This window comes from Melospiza melodia, chromosome 10 (assembly GCF_035770615.1).
Source record: "Melospiza melodia melodia isolate bMelMel2 chromosome 10, bMelMel2.pri, whole genome shotgun sequence".
NCBI lineage: Eukaryota > Metazoa > Chordata > Aves > Passeriformes > Passerellidae > Melospiza > Melospiza melodia.
Window position 1 is genome coordinate 3,713,995 of NC_086203.1, and position 23,908 is coordinate 3,737,902.

The following is a 23,908-nucleotide window of genomic DNA, read 5'->3' on the forward strand; positions in this document are numbered from 1 at the left end:
CCACAGAGCATTGGCTACCATCCACAAATCAGTATTAAGGCAGAGCTTTGGCCACTTTTCTCTCTCAGCAATGGCCAGGGCCAGCTGAACAGCTTTGAGTTCAGTAAGTTCCTTGAACCACCTTCTCCTTTAGCAGTTTGTGCAACCTGTTGTGGGGGGCTCCATATGGCTGCTTTCCACTTCCAGTTCATCCCTATGATGCGACAGGAACCGTCAGTGAAAAGAGCGTAGCGTGTTTCCTCTGCTGGTAGATGGTTGTATGGTGGAGCTTCTTCAGCACGTCTCACTTGCTCTTGTTCACCAGTGAGACCAAAGTTTTCACCTTCCAGCCAGTTTGTAATTATCTCCAAAATCCCACAGCAATTCAGGTTTCCAGTATGGGCGTGCTGTGTGATAACAGCAATCCATTTGCTCCATGTGGTGTCAGTGGCATGGTGGGTAGTGGGAATCTTTGCTTTGAGCATCCACCCCAGCACTGGTAGTCAGGGTGCCAGGAGGAGTTGTGCTTCCATGCCAATCACCTCCGAGGCAGCCTGGACTCCTTCATAGGCAGCCAAGATTTCTTCTGTTGGAGTGTAGTTGGCTTCAGACCCTCTGTAACTTTGACTCCAAAATCCCAGTGGTCGACCCCAAGTCTCCCCAGGCACCTTCTGCCAAAGGCTCCAGGACAAGCCATGGTTCCTGGCTGCAGAGTAGAGCACATTCTTTACCTCTGGTCCTGTCCTGACTGGGCCAAAGGCTACTGCATGAGCGATTTCCTGCTTAATCTGGGCAAAAGCTTGTTGCTGCTCAGGGCCACAGTGGAAATCATTCTCTTGCAGGTGACAAGGTAAAGAGGGCTCATGATCTGAACTGTACTCAGGAATTGGCATTCTCCAAAAACCGATGGTGCCTAGAAAGCTTGTGTTTCTTTCTTGCTGGTTGGTGGAGACATTGCTGTGATCTTACTGATGACCTCAGTGAGAATCTGACACTGTCCATCTTGCAACTTTACTCCCAGGAACTGGATCTCTCGGGCACGTCCCTTGACTTTACTCTTCTTGATGGTGAAGCTGGCTTCCAGGGGAATCTAGAGGATCCTCTCTCCTTTCTCAAATACTTCCATTGCTGTGTTCCCCCACACAATGATGTCATCAATATATTGCAGATGTTCTGGAGCCTCACCCTTTTCCAGTGCAGCCTGGATCAGTCCATGGCAGATGGTGGGGCTGTGCTTCCACCCCTGGGGCAGTCGGTTCCAGGTGTACTGCACTCTCCTCCATGTGAAGGCAAACTGAGGCCTGCATTCTGCTGCCAGAGGAATGGAGAGAAACGCGTTAGCAATGTCTATAGTGGTGCACCACTTTGCTGCCTTGAACTCCAGCTCGTACTGGAACTCCAGCATGTCCAGCCCAGCAGCGCTCAGCCGTGGAGTCCCTTCATTCAAGGCACAATATTCCACAGTCAATCTCCATTCTCTGTCAGACTTGCACACAGGCCAGATGAGACTGTCGAAGGGTGAGTGGGTTTTGCTGACCACCTCCTGGCTGTCCAGCTCACGGATCATTTTGTGGATGGGGATCACAGCATCTTGATTCGTCCGATACAGCCGGCGGTGCACTGTCGAGGTGGCAATTGGCACTCGTTGCTCTTCTACCTTCAGGAGTCCTACTGCAGATGGGCTTTCTGATAGTCAGGGCAAGGTGTTCAACTGCTTAATGTTCTCTGCCTCTACAGCAGCTATTCCAAATGCCCATCTGAGTCCCTCTGGGTCTTTGTAATAGCCATTCTGGAGAAAGTCTATGCCCAGAACACAGGGGGCCTCTGGGCCAGTCACAATACGATCTTTTTTCCACTCTTTCCCAGTCAGGCTCACCTCGGGTCCCAACAGGATCAATTGCAGTGATCCCCCTGTCACCCCGGCAATGGAAACAGGTTTTGCCCCCCACATGTCCTGATGGTATCAGGGCACACTGTGCACCAGTATCAACTAAGGCATCGTATTTTTGTGGCTCTGATGTGCCAGGCCAGTGGATCCACAACATCCAGAAGATCCTGTTTTCCCATGCCTTTCCCTGGCTAGAGGCAGGGCCCCTCTAACCCTGGGTATAAATGGTAGAGATATCTTCAAGAGGATCTGACAGATCATACTCAGCAGCTCGGTCATGGGAGGTTGAGGCTACCTTTACTGGAATTCCCTCAGTTAGTATTTCCCTCCTTGAGTTGACTCACCCGTACTGCCAGGACAGAAGTGGGTTTCCCATCCCACCTTCCCATATCTCTCCCATGGTTACACAGAAGGAACCACAGGTCAGCCCGTGGGGTGTACCCTCTCTATCTAGCTGGGGAATGTTGGGCTCTGACTCTGGGGCCTGTGAGTGGTACTGGTGCTATGTGGGAACTGTTCCTCCTCACCTCCTCCCTCATCTCCTCTCTGAGTTCTTGGACAATGGCAGAGACATGAGCCTGCATTGGGCCATTGATCATACTCACACAATTTCTAAGCTTGGTGGCCACAGAACCCACTGTCTCTTGGTTGGTGTTGGCATTAATTGTTGCAACGAAGGTGGTGTATTGAGATGGCCCCAGATTTGCCAGACTCCACAACATTTGGCCTGCGCACCTGACCTTGTTGGGGTCATTTTCATGCTGTCCATCCCTCCCAAAGAGTACCTCCAATACTGCCACTTCTCTCACCTGTTGGATCCCCCCCTCAAGGGTCTTCCAGCACATTCTATGGTGGTGCTCCTGCACTATCTCCCTGTGGACAAACCTGTGAAATCCCAGGGCACCAGGAATATTTCTCTGTCTGCTCTGGAGTGCCCTGACCCCCAGGGAAGCTCTGACTTTGAGGGCACTCTCTCTAGCTGGCGAAAGGCTCATGTGGTGTCTTTTGTCTACTGGAGATTTCAGTTTCCATTGGCAATAAGAGCATAGAGGGGTCTGGCGATCAGTCCATAATTATAAACCCACAGCTGGCACTACCCTACCATGCCTAAGAAGGTTCAGAGTTCCTTCATTGTCTGGGGTTTCAGGGTTTGGCATACGGCTTCTTTGCCTTAAAGTCTGCTGCTCAGCACTCACTTCTTACTCTAGGTAGATTACCTTCTGTTTCACTACCTGTGCGTTTTTTTTTTGAGACTCTGCGTCCTTGGAGTCCTAGGAAATTCGAAAGGCTTACCGTCCAGGCTTCTCCTGCTTCCCTTGTCCGAGTGGCTACTAGAAGATCGTCTATGTACTGCAACAGCCTCCTTTCCTCTTGTGGAGCTTCCCGGGACTCTGGGTCTTTGCAAGCTGTTCTCTAATCGGAGTGGGGAATCTTGAAGCCTTCAGGCACATGGACTATGTGAGCTTGAGTTTGAATGCAAAAAATTTTCTGGCTGGCTTCGTGGATAGGGAGGAAAAGAGGGCATCTCTTAGGCCTAAAACAGGCAACTAGGTTAGCTCAGGTGTTAAACAAGTTAGGTATATGGTATATGGATTTGCTACCACAGGGTATAAATTCTGTGTTATCTTATTAACAGTCCTTAATCTAGTACTATCAATTATTGGGCTGATTCTTTCCTTATCTTCTTTTTGAGGGTACTACTCAGTTCTCACTAGTTGTGTTCTTTCTTTAAGCTTGATGCTCATGGGGGAGCATCTTTCAGTCTCTCTGGTACACCAGAGGCTTATACCCTTGAAAACACTTATTTACTTATTCTAATATCTCTTTACTAATGTCTTTCTTAATTTCAGTGTCTGTTAATGTTAAGCCTAACATCTTTATATCATTTGCTTCTAGAGTAACCTTTCTCATTTGAGAATGTTTAGTAAATTGAGCAAATTGTACAAAAGCTTTTAGGTACACATAGTACACATGTTACTTTAAAGGTTTGCACAAGTATGCTTTCTCAGACTGGCCAGTTGTTCATTCCCCACACTACAACATAAACATTCTCCACAGGTACTAAAGCTTTATTAAAACTGAATATACAACCCTTGTGTCGACAAAAATTCTTCCCTTTTTGGGAGGTCATCTTTACTCTTCCTCCCTTACCTTGGGAGGAGCTTTTAGCAAATCATATGTACTCATTTTGTGAACTGTGATTGCTTTGCATTTCAGCATGATAATCTTTGCCTGATTTCATACGTTGCTATCTTATGCTGCATGCTGAACAACATGTTTGATTTGCTTTCTCTTTGCCTTGTTTCCTTATTCAAGGGCCAAGACTGGAGGGAGGTCTGATCTTACAGTCTCGTTGCCATTCTGGGTGATTTCTTAAAACAAAAAGACATTTCAGCATACAAAAACTCTATCTCATTTATCTTCTTATTTTAAAACAGTACTAACAGCAATGAAGTATTATAAATCTTTTTATTTTCTGAGCTGCTCTTACTGGCAACCTCCTCCCGGCGAGCCCCTCCCAAAAGGGGCTAATTTAGGAACCTCTTTGCTCCGGTCAGTTCTCATTATTTATTTCTCCTTGCCCTATCTCGCTTCCACTCAAACCTTTTTACAGACCTTCACAGTAGTTTCTCAACTTTCCTCCTATACACACAGCTCCAGGTGGCAGGTATCAGATGTGGTTCTCCCACACAAGCTCTAAGACCTTAGGTTCTGAATCCGCTTGACCAGAAACCTCTAATTTACACTCGGGGCATGTGCCCTGTCAGCAAAACAGCAATACCAGTGTTTCTCATAAACACCACACTGCAATAATAACTGCACATCCAGCTTTTGCTCACAGGTCATTCCCGTGTTCCCTGGGGAGACGGGGCAGCCAGAGCTGTCCCTGTGCCCAGGGGACAGCCACTGTCACCTCACACAGCATGCTAATCAAAAACATGACATAGACACTATGTTCTGATCAAACAAAATATGTCTTTTCTAGTTCTCTTCTTGCACAATCTAATTAAGTACTGTGCCTACTTACACTTCTTTTACTGCTTTGCAAAAAGGCTGTGCTAGTCACAGCCAAAACTCTGATATGCTCACAGACACGGACACATGCACCCACACCCCCCCTTTATCTCAAATTCGCTAGAGCCAAGGCTTGAATTGCTGTGAGGGGGGGAATTCTTGGAATTCCTTTAACTCGCTTTATCGTAGTTAAGCATAAATCACTGTACTATAGTTCTCCTATGTAAAATGCTACTCCTGTTGCAACAAAAGCTTAAAATCTCACCAACACTACTATACAATCTGAGAATCAAATTACCACAATGCAGCGGAAGAAAATCACCACACAAAATCACTGGGAAAGGGCATATCTCTCAAAGTGCTCACTTTTCTCAACACAACAAAGCATACCATAATTCAGCATTTACTCACATCAATTTTTCTTGGACACAATCAAAATAACAGCACACAGTCTAGAGATCAAATACAAACATCCAAGGAAAAGGAACTCTCTGAGCTCATACTCACGGTTAAAATGTACTAAATCTACACAAATCACTACATTTAAACACAATAAATACCATCACTGACATTCCTCCACTCGCTTCTCCGCAGGGCACTTCTCTCCCTGCCCCCGCAGCCCGCTGCAGCCGGCGCCTCAGGCTTTACTCAGCTGCTTCAAACACGGGTAGTACTCACCCCCCCACACTGTACGGCACTGTAGATCTACTCTCTTTTATACACCATACACTTATACACTTGCACGATTAGAAACACAGTGCACTGACCACACAATGCACACATTAACCATACAGCAACACAGCGTCCGGACATCACACACACACATACAAAGCACACACGGGCTCAACAGTTCCGCTCTATCAGAACTATGAACTCCCAACACACATACACGGGTTCACCCGGCTCACCCCTAGAGCCTCTAGCAGTTCTGCTCTATCAGAACAATGAACCCCCAACACACACATACACGGGTTCACCCGGCTCACCTCCAGAACTGCTTGCGGTCTGCTCTATCAGAACGATGAACCCCGTCTCTAATACAGCTGCTCTATCAGCTGAATCCAGACGTCTCTGGGTGGTTTATTCCCTTGCTCTCCTTTCCCTCCCCCAGGGGCATCTCAGTACATACCGTATCTTCCTCCGCAGGCCAGCAGGTCCTTGTCTGTCCTCGCAGGTGGCAAGTTGAGACGAGCGGAGCCCCACAGGAAAAAATCCTAGGGCGCGCCTTGGAGGTCTGTCTATCCCCCCTGCCCCTGCGGGGACAGAGAAATCCTGCCTGGCTTGCCATAATGTTTTGCGGAGAAAAGAAGAAACATCACAACTTTATAAAAGTTGTAGAGCCCGGTATGCTTTTATTATGATGCGCGCCGGACACAAGCCCCCAAAAAGGCATGCGTACCTCTGAAGACCTCAGGTCTTCTTTTATCCCCCTTCCAAATGCATATGCATACAGTTTCACAATAAGTTCATACATATTCATTCAGCGTGAAATTTAGCACCAATTCTTCTTTATCAAAGGAATTTCTAAGTCGGGGGCAAATCGACCTTGTGGTCTTTTCTGTTTTTCTTTCTCTGTCTCCTTGCTGTCTCTGCATGCGAGATTTTCCTTCAGTTTTGGTCTCACAGACTTTTCACCTTTCTTAGACACTTCACCTAATTCAGAATGGATCTTTACTCTGTCTCATTGTAACCAACAGAAGAGTTTTTCTCTGCTTTTAATTCAAACAAGCAGCACAGACGGAACCTGTTGAGAAGAGTCTCTTCACTTCATTGCTAAAGCAAACAGCCTGGGTTCTTTATTGAGCAATATAAAATCTATATTTTATGTGTAGACTCCTGTCAAGTGACTGATAGATATGAGGGATTTGGACTCTTTGGGATGTACTGACCAGCTGTGCATTGGCTCTGCGAATCTCAGTCTGTAATAATCAATCTCTTTCAGAAGAAAATGTTCAGTTTCTTCCTGGCACTCACTCTTGCATTTGTACTCAAAACCACTTCTTGAAAGAAATTTACAACGGCTCTTTATGCTCCCTTAGATGACTTTTCTCTCTTTCTCCGGAGATGCCGATGAAAACCGGGATGATTGCATTAAAAAAGCTGCAAAGCAGATCCTGGAGAAGAGGGCATACATCTGCTCCCACCCTCTGGACAGGACCTTCTGATCCCTCCCTGACAGCAGGCACTCATCACTGTCAGTCAGGGAGGAATTTGCTGCAGTTTCCATATTTGACAGCTTAAAATGATCTGTTATTTACTGTCTTTAATCAATGTAATTGTACAAAATAAAACTTCTTTCTAAACACTACTTCATAGGATAAGGATAAATAAAGAGATTTAATTTAAAGCTGAAATTATTTTGTCAGATAGATAGATGGGTAGATATATCGGAAGATAGGTAGATACTTAGATCGCTAGATAGTTAAATAACTAAGACAGACATAGATAGATAGATAGATAGATAGATAGATAGATAGATAGATAGATAGATAGATAGATAGATAGATAGATAGATGTATATACATGTCTGTTCCTCTTGGAGTGGGATAAAGACAGGGAGAGGAAGTTTGGATGGGGAGACGTTTCTTCCCAGGGAAGGGACTGTGTGGTTTCTCAGTATCTTTTCACTTCAATCAGCTGCTCATTCACTGAGCAAGTCTGAAAGACTTGAGCAATCAGAACAGTTCAGTTTTGGACGTCCCTCCAGCTCTCTTGTCCAGCAGCACCACCAGGACACTGAGTCCCCAGTGTCCAGGGAGCTTCTGCTGTCACCCTGAGGGACACCACTGGTCACTGACGTCCATCGGGCCTCTGAGCCATTGACCACAACCCCCTGGATGTGACCAGCCAGGCAATTGCTCATTCTGCAAACTGTGCCTCCATCAGATCCATAGCTCACCAAAGGAGGGACAAGGATGCTGGGCAGGGCTGATGTGTCCAGGGCATGGCAGAAGTCCAGAGTGGTGCCATCTCTAGCTCTTCCCTTGTGCACTGGGGTGTAACTTCGCGGCTGGGTCACAGGCAATATGTTCTCTGGCCAGCTCACTGCCTGAGTCCCATGGACAGTCACAAGAGAGCCTGCCCCTGGATCCCTACAGGGACCTTCCTGGCTGGCGGTGCGTACAGGGGCTCGCAGCTCCCTGCAGCCGACACCTGTGGCACGGGTGACACAGCAGCAACCCAGTACGAGGGACCAAGGCGAAGGAACCGAGAGAGTTCACTTGTTTGAGTTCTAAGGAAGGTTTATGTCCCCAGAGGAGTCAGGGACAAGTGACAAGAACTGAGGGCAAAACACTGATTTTTAAGGAAGGGAGGGAAGAAGGGGAGTGACACAACCTTTTACCAAGGGGAAGGCATTGGGGAAGGAGTGCAGGGCAAGGGCTATCCAATAGAAACCAACAAGGGGAAGGAGCAAACCTTGAAATCCAATCTTGCTTTGAGGGAGGGATGAACTACAGGGTACACACCAGAACAAAAGGCTGTGCTGTCTTTGATGGACAGGGGCATTGACATATACTTGGTGAATAAACAACTAAGGACTGAACCACCAGAGAAACCAAGTGGGATAAGTGGAATGAAACATTACAAACATATAACAAGGAATATTTAAAACTTACTACAGAGAACAAACTGTAAAATAACAGACCAGCACACTGGGGTGTTGCGGTGTGTCTCTATTGTGTTTTCAACTGCAATTCAGTTTCAATGTTCAGTTCTAAAATCCCCCCCCCCCCCCCCCCAGTCTCTTCTATTGTTATACCATATTTTATCCTTAATGGATTGTTCCTTTGCACCTCTCTTGTTGGTTTTGCCCTGGGTTTCCATCTTCCCAAAGACCTGTTCTTTGTTCCTCAACGTTCCCTGTTCCTTCTCCTAGGAGGAGCAATGTCAATCCCTCCTCATGCCTGCCCCTTTCTCCAGAAACTTCCCTGTCATTTTTGTATCCCTTGAGGTCTCATTGGTTTGTTTACCCTCTTCCCCTCCCCTGTAATTCCCAATTGGTTTAAACACTGTATTCCCTGCCTTATGCTTCTCCCTGTCGACGGAAGGAGACCAGGACATCAATTAGATCATCACAGGCCCAATTTTATTGATCAGTACAGCAGGTTAAATACAGTTCATAATGAGCTTCATACATATTGCAAAAGTTGAGCTCAGGATTGGTTAGTTACATATCAGCAACTACGTCTACTTCTGCAATCTTATGGTTCTACTTTTGATACTTTCTACATATTCTCAGGGAGAATCTCTCTTCCCTATCCTCATGTTGCGGCAAGGGCATTGTGTCCTTGCCTGTCATTGGTCACCGACTGCTGACTTCTCCTTTCAGCTTACTGACTGCTGACTTCCCTCTCTCAGCTTAACCAGTGGCATTATGTCAGTATGGCCTTTCTCAGCTAACCAACTATTAATAAAACTCTCCACATTTTCCCCGTTTTCTTCTTGAGCAAGGAGATTAGTCTGCCAGGTTTTTGCTATTTTAGGGCTGACCATGTTTTGAATACAGTTAAAGATACAAGGCAAAATAAGTAAGAACAGTAAAATTACACCCAGTAGTCCTATAGCATAGATCACAAGGTTCCTCAGCCATGGTCCAAGTCCTAAGCCTTTAAGCCATTTGTCAATTCCTAAACCTTCTTCTTCCTTGAGATTGTGAAGTCCCTGTTGCAGTTCTTTTATCTTAGTGTGAATGGACACCCAATAATCAGACAGATTCATGGAACACATTCCCTCGAACTCTTCACATCCATGCCCTTGTGCTAAGAGCAAAAAATCTACAGCAGCTCTATTTTGCAAAACAGCATGGTTAACACTTTGCACATCTGCGGTTAGCATATCTAGAATTTGTGATGTCTTGTTCAGCTCATCCTTTGCCCAGCATCCTAATTGTTTTGCTAAATTCATGGCTTTACTGGCAGATCGTCCTGGTAAGAGAGTTGAAACCACCACTTGTTTGAATGTACCCCAAAACTGTGGATCTCCTATCTGGCTGCAGTCTAAGTGATGTATGCTGCGTCTTTTCCTGTTTGAATTTTGACTCAGTTGCATTAGCAAGGATACATTAGGGTGAAACAATGACAATTTTCCCACAAAACAGGGTCTACCCTGTGGTTTAGCTGGTATACCATTCCACACCCTGTCTCCACAAATCAAAAATATTCCTGTGGGTAATTTCATTGGTGCCGTGATATTTGTGCCGCTACATTGACTGTAGTGCTGTGGAGAGAATTCACTCACATTCAGGGATGAATCTAGGGTGGCCCATGTTTCTTTAGGTTGGTTTAAATTCTGAGCATCCGAAAATTTGAAGCTAAACCATCCGCCAGCTGTAGTGTTAGACATACCCTGCAATCCAGAAAACTGTGAAAATCCAAAAAAATACCAGGGGAAGTTTCTGAATTCTTTCATATTTCTCTCAAAGACTTTCTTGACGTACATACAAGGGACTGGTCGGATAACATACAGAGAAGCAGTGGTTTCCCTCACTGGACATTACAAGACAACGTTATAGACTCCACGTTACTAAAACACTTGTGTTGCCTGGTCATTAGAAAGCCTGAAGCTCTTCTAGAGGCTTTTCCCAGTGCAACTTCATTAGGTTCCTCTCTGCTCAACTCTCGAGCCTGTCCAGGTCTCACTGAAGGGCAGCAGAGCCTTGTGGTGCCTCAGGCCCTGCTCCCAGTTCTGTCCCATCAGCAAATGCTGAGGGAGCGCTCCGTCCCTTCTGCCAGGACCCTGGGGAATAAGGCAAACAAGGCCCAGCACGGCCCCCTGAGATCGCAGCTACCTGAGTTTGGAGCTCCCCTGTCCACTTCTCTGCCCCACTGTCCCTGAGCTGCCTCAGGGGCCTGTTATGGGAGGCAGGGACAAAGCCTTGCTGAAGTCCCAGCTGACAACAGCCACTGCTCTCCCCTCACAAGCCCAACCAGGCACTGCAGCACAGGTGGCTATGGGATTGGTCAAGCATGGTTTCCATTCCTGTTATTCCACAGGCTTAGAGATGGCATCCAAGAGGAGCTGTTCTGTCTCCTTTCTGGGGATGGAGCTGAGGCTGATGGGCCTGCAGTTTCCTGGCTCCTTCTTGGTGCCCTTTTGCAAGACTGCAGTGATGTTGGCTTTCCTCCACTGCTCATGCCTCTCTCCGGGGCTGTCTCCCTCCCTGACTTGCTGGCAGAGCGCCCTGTGCCAGAGGCAGGAGCAGAGATTTCCCTTGGCCCCAAAAGGGAAGGCTGGGCTCAGGCCGAGTGTCAGTGCGACCTGACAACGGGAGGAGAAGGCGGGAAGGAGCAGGGCTGACACAGGGCTGAGCAGGGAGTAGAGCCCTCGTGTCTCTGGGCCTACTGTGCAAGCTCCCTGGCCTGTACTTTCTCCACAGAGAGAGAGCAACAGGACCTCGAAGTGAGCAGGAAACCCGGCCATGGAGCGGGGCTGGGGCTGTCAGCCCTCAGGGACACCGGCCATGCAGCGGGGCTGGGGCTGTGACACCTCAGGGACACCGGCCATGGAGCGGGGCTGGGGCCGTGACACCTCAGGGACACCGGCCATGGAGCGGGGCTGGGGCTGTCAGCCCTCAGGGACACCGGCCATGGAGCAAGACTGGGGCTCTGACTCCTCAGGGAAACCGGCCATGGAGCGGGGCTGGGGCTGTGACACCTCAGGGAAACCGGCCATGGAGCGGGGCTGGGGCCGTGACACCTCAGGGAAACCGGCCATGGAGCGGGACTGGGGCCGTGACACCTCAGGGAACTCACCATGGCAGCCACCTCCCGAGATTTTGAAGTACTTGTTTCTTGGTTTAATGCCCTTCCAAGATCAATCAATCATCTTTGCAAATGAGCAGGACATACAAGGGTATTTAAAATTGAGTCTGATCCAATCATCAAAGACAATGGATGTTACCTCTAAACTTACCTTTTCATGATTGTCAAACAATATGGAACTTTTCTTATGTCTGACTTAAAATATCCAGAATGCAAAATTCATTCTCAAGACAGGAAAAAAGAAAACAATGAAAATAGGATATAGGCAGTCTTCAAAAGGCCCAGAGAAGAAAATAAACATTAGAAAACCTTAGAAAAATTAGGTTTTCTTCTTCATCTTCTCAGTATGTGTTGTTTGAACATTGGTTGTCTTACTTGTCCCTCGCAAAACAAGGCATGTTACAGCTTTATTGTCTCAGTGCTGCATTTCCCCAATCGCTGACTTGCCATTTAGGCTCTGCTTTGTTTGAAATATACAACAAGGGACTCCCTATGGAAGAGAGTTGCACAAGCCTCTGGATTCCTGACTGTTCACCTCTGCCAATGCTCACAGTGTTCTCCTAACACACCTGAACTTCCTGTCTTTCAGAGAGAGAAAGATTCAGCTAAAGTCAAGCAAACAGGGCAGGGCAGATGGAAACCTTCTCTTGAGATGCTTTTGGGAAGGCCTGCAAGCACCCTGCCTTCCCTTGGAACAGAGGTGGTCACCATGCATGGTGTTGCCTGACTTGCCCGAGGTGCCCCTCTATTCCAGAAGGACTTTTGCCCACTTCATCACTTGCCTGTCCCTCCAGTTCCAGGGCCTCAAACCTGCTCAGTAAGGCACTAAACCTTTTAGTCAGCAGTAGGTTTTCAGAATAAGGCACTGACCGTGGCTCGAACTAGTTTTTTTAGTCAGGTTGACAATATATTTTGAGAAGAAGAAGGAGCAGAGAAGGTGTGGAAAATGCATATTATATGATTGGCTTTTCGCAAATATTAAAATTAATACTATATGTGTTATGTTGGAAAGTTATGTTGTATTCATCCTTTTTTGTAGTGCTATCCTAAACTTTTAAAGTAGTGTGGTGAATATACTTTTAGGCTACAGAAAATCTGTGATGTAAGATACTTTTTCTAAATAGCTCATGGAGAGATAACAGTAACAAGACACCAAAACTCTGAGAAAAGAAATATTGCCTCCTTATTGGGAAGAACCAGACTTTGAGGGACCAAGACAATTGATTTACAAGATGAAGGAGGGGTTGACAAGAACAAGAAAACACCCATTGTTTGAAAAGAATTTTGGCATCATGTATGAGATATATGAATATGCAACAGGCTATTACTTTTAAGGGTTAATCCTTTGTTAGCAAAGTGGTGTCTTCTGAGGCAGAGCAGAGCACCCAGACATCTGCAATTCTTTGCTTTTTTAATTGCCCTTTATTGTCCTACCTCTAATTGTCCAAATTATTTTTTCTCTAATTTTTATTCTTATTTTTATAACTAATTTATTACTATTAAACTTTTAAAATTTTAAAGCAAGTGAAATTCTGCATCCTTTGTGTCCACTATCAGTGGGCATCCTTCTTCCCAAGCTTTGTCAACCTCCCTCTGGGTTTGAGATCAGTGAAACGTGCCCAGCCTGGAGTCTTGGAAGACAATTCTAGCAACAAGTACTTTGCTTTTCTAACCCCTGGCCATCACTTCGAGCTTGTAGGCTGCTATGTGTGTCACATAGGTGGTTAAACATCTCTTCCTGTTGATCAGGCTTGGAAGTGTGTAAAGGCCAGGCATGACAGGACATGTTTTCTTCAGGAAATGGGACGTAGGGCCCAGTTTGCAACGGGTCCCGGCCCACGCCTTCCAGAGCGCCAGAAGGTCGGCGGCGCCGTTGCAGGGCTCAGGGCGCCGCCTTGTGGGCGAGAGCCGCCATGACAGCGCGGGCGCCGCGCGGCGTGGCCGGAGGGCGGGAAGGGGCGGGCGGGTGTGAGGGGCGGGGCGGTTCGTGCCCAGAGCCGAGCCCACACTGTTCCTGGGCGCATTCCCGGCTCGGTGTTGGGAGCGTGCAGGCGCTGCTCGGGCTCTGGGAGAAGCGTGCGGCCGCTGCGGGGTCCCAGCCCTCAGAGCTGGCTGCCGGCCGAGGCTGCCATGCCAGAGCTGCCGTGCGCCGTGGCAGTGCCAGAGTCCCTGGCAGAGCCGGGCTGGCACTGCCAGCTCCTGAGGGAAGCCCTGCCATGGCCGTGCCGGGGCCGCTCGGCAGAGCCAGGCTGGCAGAGCCGACAGCTGAGGGGAGCCCGGCCATGGGAGCACCCAGCTGGCAGTGCCGACAGCTGAGGGGAGCCCGGCCATGGCAGCGCCGGGGCCGCTCCTGCCCCGGGGCTGCCCGAAGGAGCGACCTCTGGGACCTGCCGGCAGACTGGCACTGCTTGGCCCTCTTCAGTAGATCGACGGAGTGGCAGCACAGATAGCAAAATATTAAAACATCTGATTTAAAACAACGGAGGGAAACCATTGAATTGAAAAGAAAATGAAGGTGTACCAAAATACTCAGGGCATGAATGGGAAAACTGAAAAGATACAGATTCTAATTATTTATATAATCTCAACTATATCATCAGAAACATGAGGGTGAAAATACCTTCTAAAAGTTTTGACAATAGAATGCTTCAGCTGTGTAGTTTTGCTAGTACATTAAAGTCTTAAAAAGCAGTCAGGTATTCCTTTGTCCAGTGCTATGAATTTAATAATGGGATTTGTTACATTTGTCCCTCAAATACCCCTCATAAAGAGAGTTGAGTGCTTAGATTCGATGGAAGCCATCCGTTAGTAAATGCAGTGTTGTGGTTTTTAGTAGTTCTGTAGTAAGTAGTTAGTTAAAGAACTGATCGTTCTGCCAATGGACGCTGATCCCTGATGCGTTCGTGCTGGTTCAATGGAAAGGCAAATTTTTGGTAATAGGCTATTGGAAAACATGTCTTTTCTGCTGGTAGCAGGTACAAACACATTGCTTTTACTGGTAGAAACTGAAGCAACTTGAGATGCCTGCTCCTTCTTCTCCACCTATGTTTAAAGGAGATCCATGCAGGTTAAAACATGAACCAAACCTCGAGGCTCTGGGCCTGTCCTGCAGGCTCACCTGCCTCACCCCACAATCAGCAGAGGAACAGCCAGAGGACCCTGCAGTGTTCCTCAATGCAACAAGGGGAGGAGAAGGTGGGCAGGAGCAGGGCTCACATAGACAGAGAGTATCAGCACCTCAAAGTGACCACATCATTCAAGGGACAGGGACTGACTGCTGACAGCTGCCCTGTGAGACAGCAAGCAGGAGGGCCCTGGTGCCAGGGAGCTAGGTGAGGGCAAAGCAGCCCTCTGACAGCCTGGCCCAGGGGCTCTTGTGGCAGCAGGCAGCGTGGGGATGAGAGCAGAGGCAGGGGGAGGCAGGAGCTGCTCGGCCGTGCCGGGGCTGGGAGCCTCCTTCCTGCCCAAGTGGGGCCCAGCTGGGCCAGGGGGCAGCTCCTGGGACAGCCGTGCCCGCAATGGCCCCTGCTCTACAAGGCCTCCAGCCCTGCCCATCAGCCAGGCAGGGACAGAGCAGCCTCGGGGCCGAAGCTGCTGCAGGCCCAGAGCCCCACAGAGCTGCTCGTGCCCCGTGCCATTGGCTCTGTCCCCTGCAGCCTGCATGCTGTGTCGCTGTGCCGAGGCTGAGCCCTGTGCCTCCCCAGGCCCTGGCCACTGCTCCTGTGCTGCTCCTGCACAGCCCAGAGCACCCACGGGCCCTGCTCAGGCCTCACGCAGACCAGAACCAGCTGGGGCTGTGACAGCTCTGCTGCTCTGGGCCCAGCCCTCGGACAAAGCACCCGCCTGTCCCTGGGCTGGGGGCAGTGCCCAGGCTGGGCTTGGCAGAGCCCGTCCGCTCCTGGAGGGCTGTGGGCACTGCTCTGGCCTGGCCTGGCCTGGCCCTGGGCTCCCTTGGCATTCCTGCTTGCCCTTGCCTCCGCCAGGGATGGGCTGCAGCTCAATGGCCCCGGCCTGGCTGCACACTCAGGCCTGGAGCCTTCCCGTGGCTCCCCAGGGCACGAGAGCCTCAGCCCCAGCTCCCAAACACGGCCTAACAGGCTTTGCTGATATTGATCCCTGTCAGAGCTTTGAAAGCATTTTCAAAGTAACCTTGTCTGGCAACACTTTCAAGGAACAAACGGGACTCGCTTCTAATCGGTAAAAACTTTATTGGTTTGCTTGCACTTCCTATAGGGTATCCTAATGCTTCCTTTGGCGTTCCAGAAAATAATGAAAATCTAACAAATTCTAAAGAGAAGTTCCTGAATCCACTATGAGGAGAAGTCTCTACATTCACTATCCTTACATACAGTTAAGAAGCTGCTCCTGTAACACACAAAGATGGAGTGGTTAACCTGACTGGACCACACAACATGATGTTTTATACACACCGCTACACTACAAAACTTCTCGTCCCTGTTCATTACTAATTTGAAGCTCTTCTCGAGGTCCTGACTTAATTTTGCATGCACATTGATACCTGCAATCCCTCCCCATGCTCAGCTTTCACCTAGACTTACCAGGGAACAGATGTTCCATACTCACCTCAAGCAATAATCTACGTCTGTCTTCCTAACCCTTCTTTTCTTCACTGACTTCTACTAATCTACAAAATAACTGCGGACCCTCTGCACAAAAGAAACATCCAATTAATAGCCTTAAACACGTGTGATTGTGCAGCTGCTTCTAACAATCATATCCAACACAGCACTAAAATCAGAAATCAATTCTCACACCCTTCCTATTCTCCTGCCCCCAGCACACCTTGGCTGCAGCAGAAATGTTCCCTACTGCAGCCTGGTGTGCTAAGAACAATCAAAGGCAGCAGCACTTTCCCTCAACATGCTGCAATCTGAATTGCACTGAAATTGCAGCTGTTGCATTAGAAGCTCAGCACCAGCACCCCCAGAACTGAGGCCTGAGCTCTCCATTTCAACACACCCTGTAAACCAGGCTGCCTGGAAGATTGTAGGCCGGGAACTGTGTGAACACAGCAGTGCATTTCAGCAGAGTTATGGAATCAATCTCGTGGAAGGCACATCCTTTATGCTTGTCTTAAGATTCTATTCTACAAAATCTAACCAGCAATTGTTTTGGTGGCCTGTGCAGGTTTTGGGGACTGTGCATGTTTCCTTTGGATGTTGTTTTCTTTGTTTCTAAATACAAAATTCACTGCATTCAGAAGAGAAAGCCCCAGATTCATTAGGACAAAGAACCACAGGGACATATGTGGCTGACAAGAACACTCAACATTCCGAACGGTAACACCAGAAAGAGAGGAAAAAGACAAAGATGATTTAAATACCTGAAAGGATCCAAACTGTCTATGTAAGCTATCAAGTGACTAAGTTTTTGGTAAACTCCAAAAGTCCAGATCCCTATTCGGTAATTGTCTGAAAGAAAAGAAAGCCAGAAATTTGCTTGACCTTCATTTTGCCAGGACTTTCTCACAGGATTCTGCCACAACTTGGATCACAAGTGAGGGTGGCAAATTTTGACTAGAAAACTTGGATAACTAGGCAGCATTTTTCCTCCTCACTGAATTACAGGAAGGGTTTAAAAGGAAAAAAAAATATAAAAAATGGTAAAGAAATTCTGTCATACCTATAAGGCGTTGATCGTCTTTGGAGAAGAAAAAAAAAATCTCTAGCACTTCCTGTGCGTGGTAAAAAAAAGAAAGCTAGAAAAGGAAAAAAGGGATTTGAGCATCCTAAATTGTACTATCAAATTCCATGAACACAAGTTAAACGTCTAGTGCTTCGGAGAAATGGCATCCATTGGAAAGCTTTATTCCCTAGGAACCGAATAGAGCTTTTTATTTTACAAAACCCTCTTTTAAAGAGAAAACTGACTGTGTCTTGGGCTTTTGGCCAAACTCAGTTTGGAGTTGGTCAAACCAAAATGACCCTGTTAGTTTCTTGTGCTCTACTCTTTCTTTCCATATTCACATTCACATCCAATGGGCTGCTGGGAGTTTTGACTCTGTGCAGCATGAACGGTTTTCCAAGACCACTTTCATTGCTCAGAGGTGTGCAATGTCAGTTTCCCATTCCCTGAGTGCTGCTATTAATATTCCCACAGCATCCAACTACTACAGCCATGTAGACAACAAAGACAAATGCAACTTGCATTTCTTGGTCCTGTTCCATTTCTGTCATCTCAGGCTCATCGTCACCCTCAGAACTGCTGTCCTGGAAACGTGGATCCTCTTGCCACGTGGCTTTTACCGGCTTTATTGTCCCAAGCGCGTGAGGCTCTGCAATGACAACACCAATAGAGAAAAAAAGCCAAAACCAGATTATTCCTCTACCCGTCAGGAAAAATTCCTCCTTTCACGTGAAATACTTACAGTGGAGAAGAGAGATTTAGGAAGGACAGAATCTGACCCTGCCAGATTTTCTAAGCTACATCTCTGCTCCAGTATTTTCCAGTTTGTTCCAGGGATCCCTTATGTATTCTTAAACATTTCTCATTGCATTTAGAAGACACTGAATACCTTCTCAGTTCAGCACAAGTCTGGGGGGCTCGTTGCTTTGTGCTGTTGTGTTGGGTTTTTTAATATTTTGGAAAACTTCACGGGATTTCTTTTCTCTCCTACATGACTGGGACTCGAGTTAATGTTGTTTCATCCTCATTTCAGACGGCCCCAATTTACCTAAGGTTAGGACACCCCAATGATCATGTGTCATTCCATTTGCATTTTCTAAAGGTCCAAGAGTAGAATTCAGTAACAAACAAAATGTTCATGGATCTTGGGGCCAGCTCTCGGACTTTGCTCCTCCCTCTACATTAGCGCACATTTCCTTAAAAGCCTTGTGAGGTCCTATGAAACTTGATATGACTGGTGTGTCACCTTTTTCCCTGTTTGAGGAATTCAGGGCATGAGAACAAGCTTTTTCACCACTCAGCCAAAACCCCAATGCCTTCTCAAGCATGCCTTTCAGAATTCCTGAGATGCAAGCATGAGGCACCTCTCATTAATCTACCACAGCCCCGGCAAGCAGAAATGAAGATCAAAATGCTTCTGCCTAATTACTGACTTCTGTTGCTGAAAATCCCCTGCATCCTGACCTTCTTTACACCATATTGCCCTACAGTGCCTGCCAGAAGCTCTTCCTTAGCAATGGCACTGTTAGAAGGGTTCTGTTGTTACCTTCTTTGATGCCCAACTCCTCTGTGCCTCCAAAGAAGGAAAACTTGAAAGAACTCGTCTCCTGAGTTGCGTCGTCCTCAGGCAAAGGTCCCAAATGGTTGTCTGGGGCAGAGTCCTGTGCATCCTCTTTGTCCCAGGGTATTTCCTCAGTCAGTTCTGGTTTGTTCTTCGAAGGTCTTTCAAAGAACAAACCTGAATAGACGGAGGAAATACTGTCTATTCTGGTTTCTTCCTTGAAAGGCCTCTTTCAAATCCGCGGCAATGCTGTAGAAGTTGTCTTCAGACACTTGAGGCAGTGTCTCACTCTCTTTCTTCTTTTTTTGGCTTTACTGAAATGAGATTGTTCAAGGATAGCAACACAGCACACGTCCTTTTCAGACACAGCTTCCCTAAGAGCCACCTTGCTCTGAATGTCTCCCTAAGCATATCCAAGCCCATTAAGGAGTGCTTCATTATCAAGGGTAAGCACTGGGGAGACATCTGAGGTTGGAGTGTAAAGGCAGGACCAAGAGTCCTTTTTAATTAGCCACATCCTTAAGTGACTTTTCACTGGCTACACGGTTACACAGAAATCAAGGTATTTAGCACAGACTTCTTCCTGCCAGTAGAAACATCAAGAGCTAATCGGGTTTGCTCACAGAGCTGCACAGCTCAGGGTCCCTGCACTGACCGTTCTCACCTTCACTTCCGGCAAGGAACACACGGCCTAGAAAGAAAAGATGATGGCGCTACGTGCTGCTGTTGGAGGTCCCAGTTGAGGTCCGACGTCGCTGGTGGGAGCGGCTGCTCCTGCGCGATGTCCCCGACCACGTCCCCCTACGCCTGGGCCTCTCAGCACTGGCTGCTGTCCTCCTGCTCCTGTCCTGGCGACTCCTGCACCGCAGAGTTTGAGTCGAGGCCCGGCGCTGCTGGCGGGAGCGGCTGCGTCTGGGGGGCGTCCCCGATGATGTGTCCCTTCGCCTGGGCCTCTCAGCCCTTGGCCTTGTCCTGCTGCTGCTGCCACGGCGACTCCTGGAGCGGACAGGTGGACTCTGGGCCCAGCCTTGCTGGCGGGAGCGCCTGCGTCTGGAGGATGGCCCTGGCCATGTCCCCCTACGCCTGGGCCTCTCAGACCTTGGCCCTGTCCCACTGCTCCTGTCACAGACACTCCTGGAGCGGACAGGTGGACTCTGGGCCCAGCCTTGCTGGCGGGAGCGCCTGCGTCTGGGGGATGGCCCTGACCATGTCTCCCTTCGCCTGGGCCTCTCAGACCTTGGCCCTGTCCCACTGCTCCTGTCACAGACACTCCTGGAGCGGACAGGTGGACTCTGGGCCCAGCCCTGCTGGCGGGAGCACCTGCGTCTGGGGGATGTCGGTGATGGTGTCTCCCTCCGCCTGGGCCTCTCAGCCCTTGGCCCTGTCCCACTGCTCCTGTCACGGCAACTCCTGGACCGGACAGGTGGACTCTGGGCACGACTTTGCCGGCGAGAGCAGCTTCGCCTGCGGCTGGGCCCAGCACGTCTGGAACGGACCCTGTCCTCAGGGTCCGGGGACGTGCTGCGTGTTGCCCTTGATCTGCTGATGCTGCTGTTGTCCAGTGAGGAAGATGGCAGCGCCTGCTGCCATGCTGCGTGGTGGGGCCTGCTGTGGCTGCCCGTCTCTGGAGATGGAGACGGGGCAACCAGCACCAATGGCACAGGGCTGTGGGAGCTGGGGCTGATGGCCTCAGATTCTGACCAGCCACGAGCAGATTGTCGTCCTGACTGTCTGGCTGGCCTGGGGCCATTGAGCTCTGTCTCATCCCGGGCGGCTGTAAGGGCAAGCAGGAATGTCAAAGATCGCCCAGGCCCCGACCAGGCCAGGCCAGAGCAGTGCCCCCAGCCCTCCAGCAGTGGATGCTTTGCTCTGCCAAGCCTGGCCTGGGCACTGGCCCCAGCCCAGGGACACCGGGGACTTTGACTCATACATGTTCCAAGCCCAGCACAGCTGTCACACTCCCATCTCTGTGTGCTGTTCCTCAGGCCAGAGCAGCGCCTGTGTGTGCCCTCAGCAGCACAGGAGGAGCACAGGAGCAATTGCCAGGGCCTGGGGAGGCAAACAGGCTCATAGCACAGAGAACAAAGTGTACCAGCACGTGGTTGTCTGGCCAAGCGCTTCCGGTTCTTCCCGCTTTGAGCCCTCGCCGAGACACAGGTTCCCTGCAGAGCCCCAGGTGCAGCTTCCCAACTTACCCCTGTTCCTCTGCCTCCTCCCTGCCCCCAGGGTAAAGGCAATCCCTGGCATTGCACTGGCCGTGCCTCACTCCTAGATCTGCAAAGGCATCGTTGTCCTCCCATGTTGGGTCTCTGATGGAGAAAGGAAGAGATGATGAATTTCTGCTGCTCTCCCTCACGGAGGTCCAGGGTGGCCCAGCTCTTTCTCCAGAGCTTTTCCAAGTTGGGGGTGAAGCTGAAGCCCAGACTCATGGGCCAGGGCAGGACCAGGGCTCCTGGGGCAGGGCCTGGCACAGCACAGCACTTGCACCCTCCTGCCTGTTGGGCCAGGCAGAAGGACACCAACCTGAAGGGGACTCGGATCCCCATGATGAACATTTCAATAGGGAATTCCCTGCTGTCTCTGCACAGGGGGCACTGGAAATACAAAGCACCAGCGCACAAGGCCTGTCCCTGCAGGGCAAACAGAGCAGGGTGAGCGAGGCCCTGCTGCTGCTGCTGAGCACCTGCTGTGCCCCGGGGCTGAGGGGGGGGCTCCTACCTGGATGCAGTCCCTGTGGAACCAGGCCCTTTTGCACGTTGGGCACACCAGGGTTGTGAAGGTCTTTCTGTCCTCCACAGGCTCCAGGCAGATGAGGCAAACGGTGTCCGGCTCAGGAGTCGCCTCCACCATCTGCTCTGGACGGTGCTCAGGGCAGAAGGACCTGGAGGAAAATGGATGGGGAAAGTGAGAAATGCTGGATCATTCCCCAGGGGTGGCCATAAAGAGAGATGAGGTACCTGAACGGAATAAGGTATACATTGACACAGCCGCCCTCCTTGGCACAGGGCAGGTGGAACCATCTGTCACAGTCCTCCGTGCAGCACATGATGGTTGCCCCACTCTGGCCGCAGACACAGCAGTGCTGGAAAGAGCCAAGCAGCCGCATCAGCAGCAGCAGCAGCAGCCTCGAGGCCTCCCCGGGCAGCCGCAGGGCTCCGGGCAGGGCACAGGACGTGGCCGCTGCCGGCTCCCAGCCCACAGAGCCGCCTGCTGGAGGAGGGAGGCTCCTGTGCCAGGGCCTCTGTGCCACAGCTGCTGGGAGCCAGACTTTGTCCCGGCTGCTGGGCCGGCCTTTCTTTCCTGCTGTCTGGGCTAAGCTCTGGCAAACCTCGCCAGGCACAAAGCTCCCTGCTCTTGTCAGGCTCTCACCTTCTGTGCTGCCCGCCGCACTGCAATTAGCAGATCTCGTGGGAGAAAGTCCATCACTCCAACGTGGCGTTTCTCTTGCCGAAATAGCAGACTGGCAAAGAGCTGCAGGCAAGGGGAGGAGTTGATGAGGAGAGGGCGGCAGGAGCTGCCCATTGCAAAGGTGGAGGGAGCGCCCGGAGCCACTCACCAGGCAGAACACGTGGGCACAGAGCCCACCCTTCTGCAGTTTGTCACCGCACATGTCCGGGTCAGCCTCGGCACGGCGACACAGCATGCAGGCTGCAGGGGACAGAGCCAATGGCATGGGGCATGAGCAGCTCTGCGGGGCTCAGAGCCTGCAGCAGCATCAGCCCTGAGGCTGCTCTGTCCCTGCCTGGCTGATGGGCAGGGCTGGAGGCCTTGCAGAGCAGGGGCCATTGTGGGCACGGCTGTCCCAGGAGCTGCCCCCTGGCCCAGCTGGGCCCCACTTGGGCAGGAAGGAGGCTCCCAGCCCCGGCATGGCTGAGCAGCTCCTGCCTCCCCCTGCCTCTGCTCTCATCCCCACGCTGCCTGCTGCCACAAGAGCCCCTGGGCCAGGCTGTCACAGGGCTGCTTTGCCCTCACCTGGCTCCCTGGCACCAGTGCCCTCCTGCTTGCTCTCAGACATGGCGGCTGTCTCTCCTGCGTCGCAGTCCTCGAGGGACATTGTCGCTGCGAGGTGCAGATACTCTCTTTCTAGGGGAGAAAGAAGGGGGGGGAGTTTGCAGAACAGGCCCAGAACCACGAGGCTCTACTCCCTGCTCAGGCCTGCGTGAGCCCTGCTCCTGTCCGCTTTCTCCTCCCGTCGTCGCGCTGAGGAACACCGCAGTGTCCTGGCTGTTCCTCCGCTGATTCTGGGAAGGGAGAGGCAGGTGAGGCTGCAGCACAGGCCCAGAGGCCTGAGGTGTGGGGCCCCTCTGGTCCCTGGGCAGCCACGTCCCCACCCTACCTTCGATTCCCGGTGTCAGGTCGCACTGACGCTCGACCTGATCCCAGCGTCCCCTTTTGTGGCCTTGGTGGCATGGCACAGGTCACAATGGCCACTCTGACGTCAGAGCCGTGTACCCAAAATCGGGGCAGCCATGGCCTCAGGTCCCTGGCAACCACTTGTGGCGGCCCCCTCGGGCACCGAGCTTCTGAGATGGGTCCGAGCGTTTGCTCAGGGTGGAAGCACGGCCGGGAATCCGGCAGCAAGTGCAGGGTCAAATGCCAGGCCCAGGGGCAGCCAGCCAGGGTGGCACTGTGGGCAGGGAGGTGCTGTTCAGGCACTGCCACGCCAGGGCTCTGGCCCCGGCCAAGGGCAATCTCTGCTCCTGCCCCTGGCAGGCGGTGGCCCAGAGAGCCCGTGCGGAGTCAGCTGCACTGCAGGGATTCAAATCCTGCTCTAGGTGAACTGATGTTTTCCTCAGCACCTGTCTGCAGAAAACTAAGATGAACCTGATTTGATGCTGCTGCTGATCACCCTTGGGTACTGGAGATAAACCTGGACACCACCACAGCTGCCTCCAGACCTCAGTTATCTGGCATCCTATGAACTAACAACTTTCACATTTCATATAAATGGAAAAATTAGTATTAAGCTTCTGAAAAAGGTCATCTTTGATACTGACTCAGTGGAAAGACACAAAATGCACTGAGAATTTTGTGTGTACATTTGACAGGAGAGCTTGC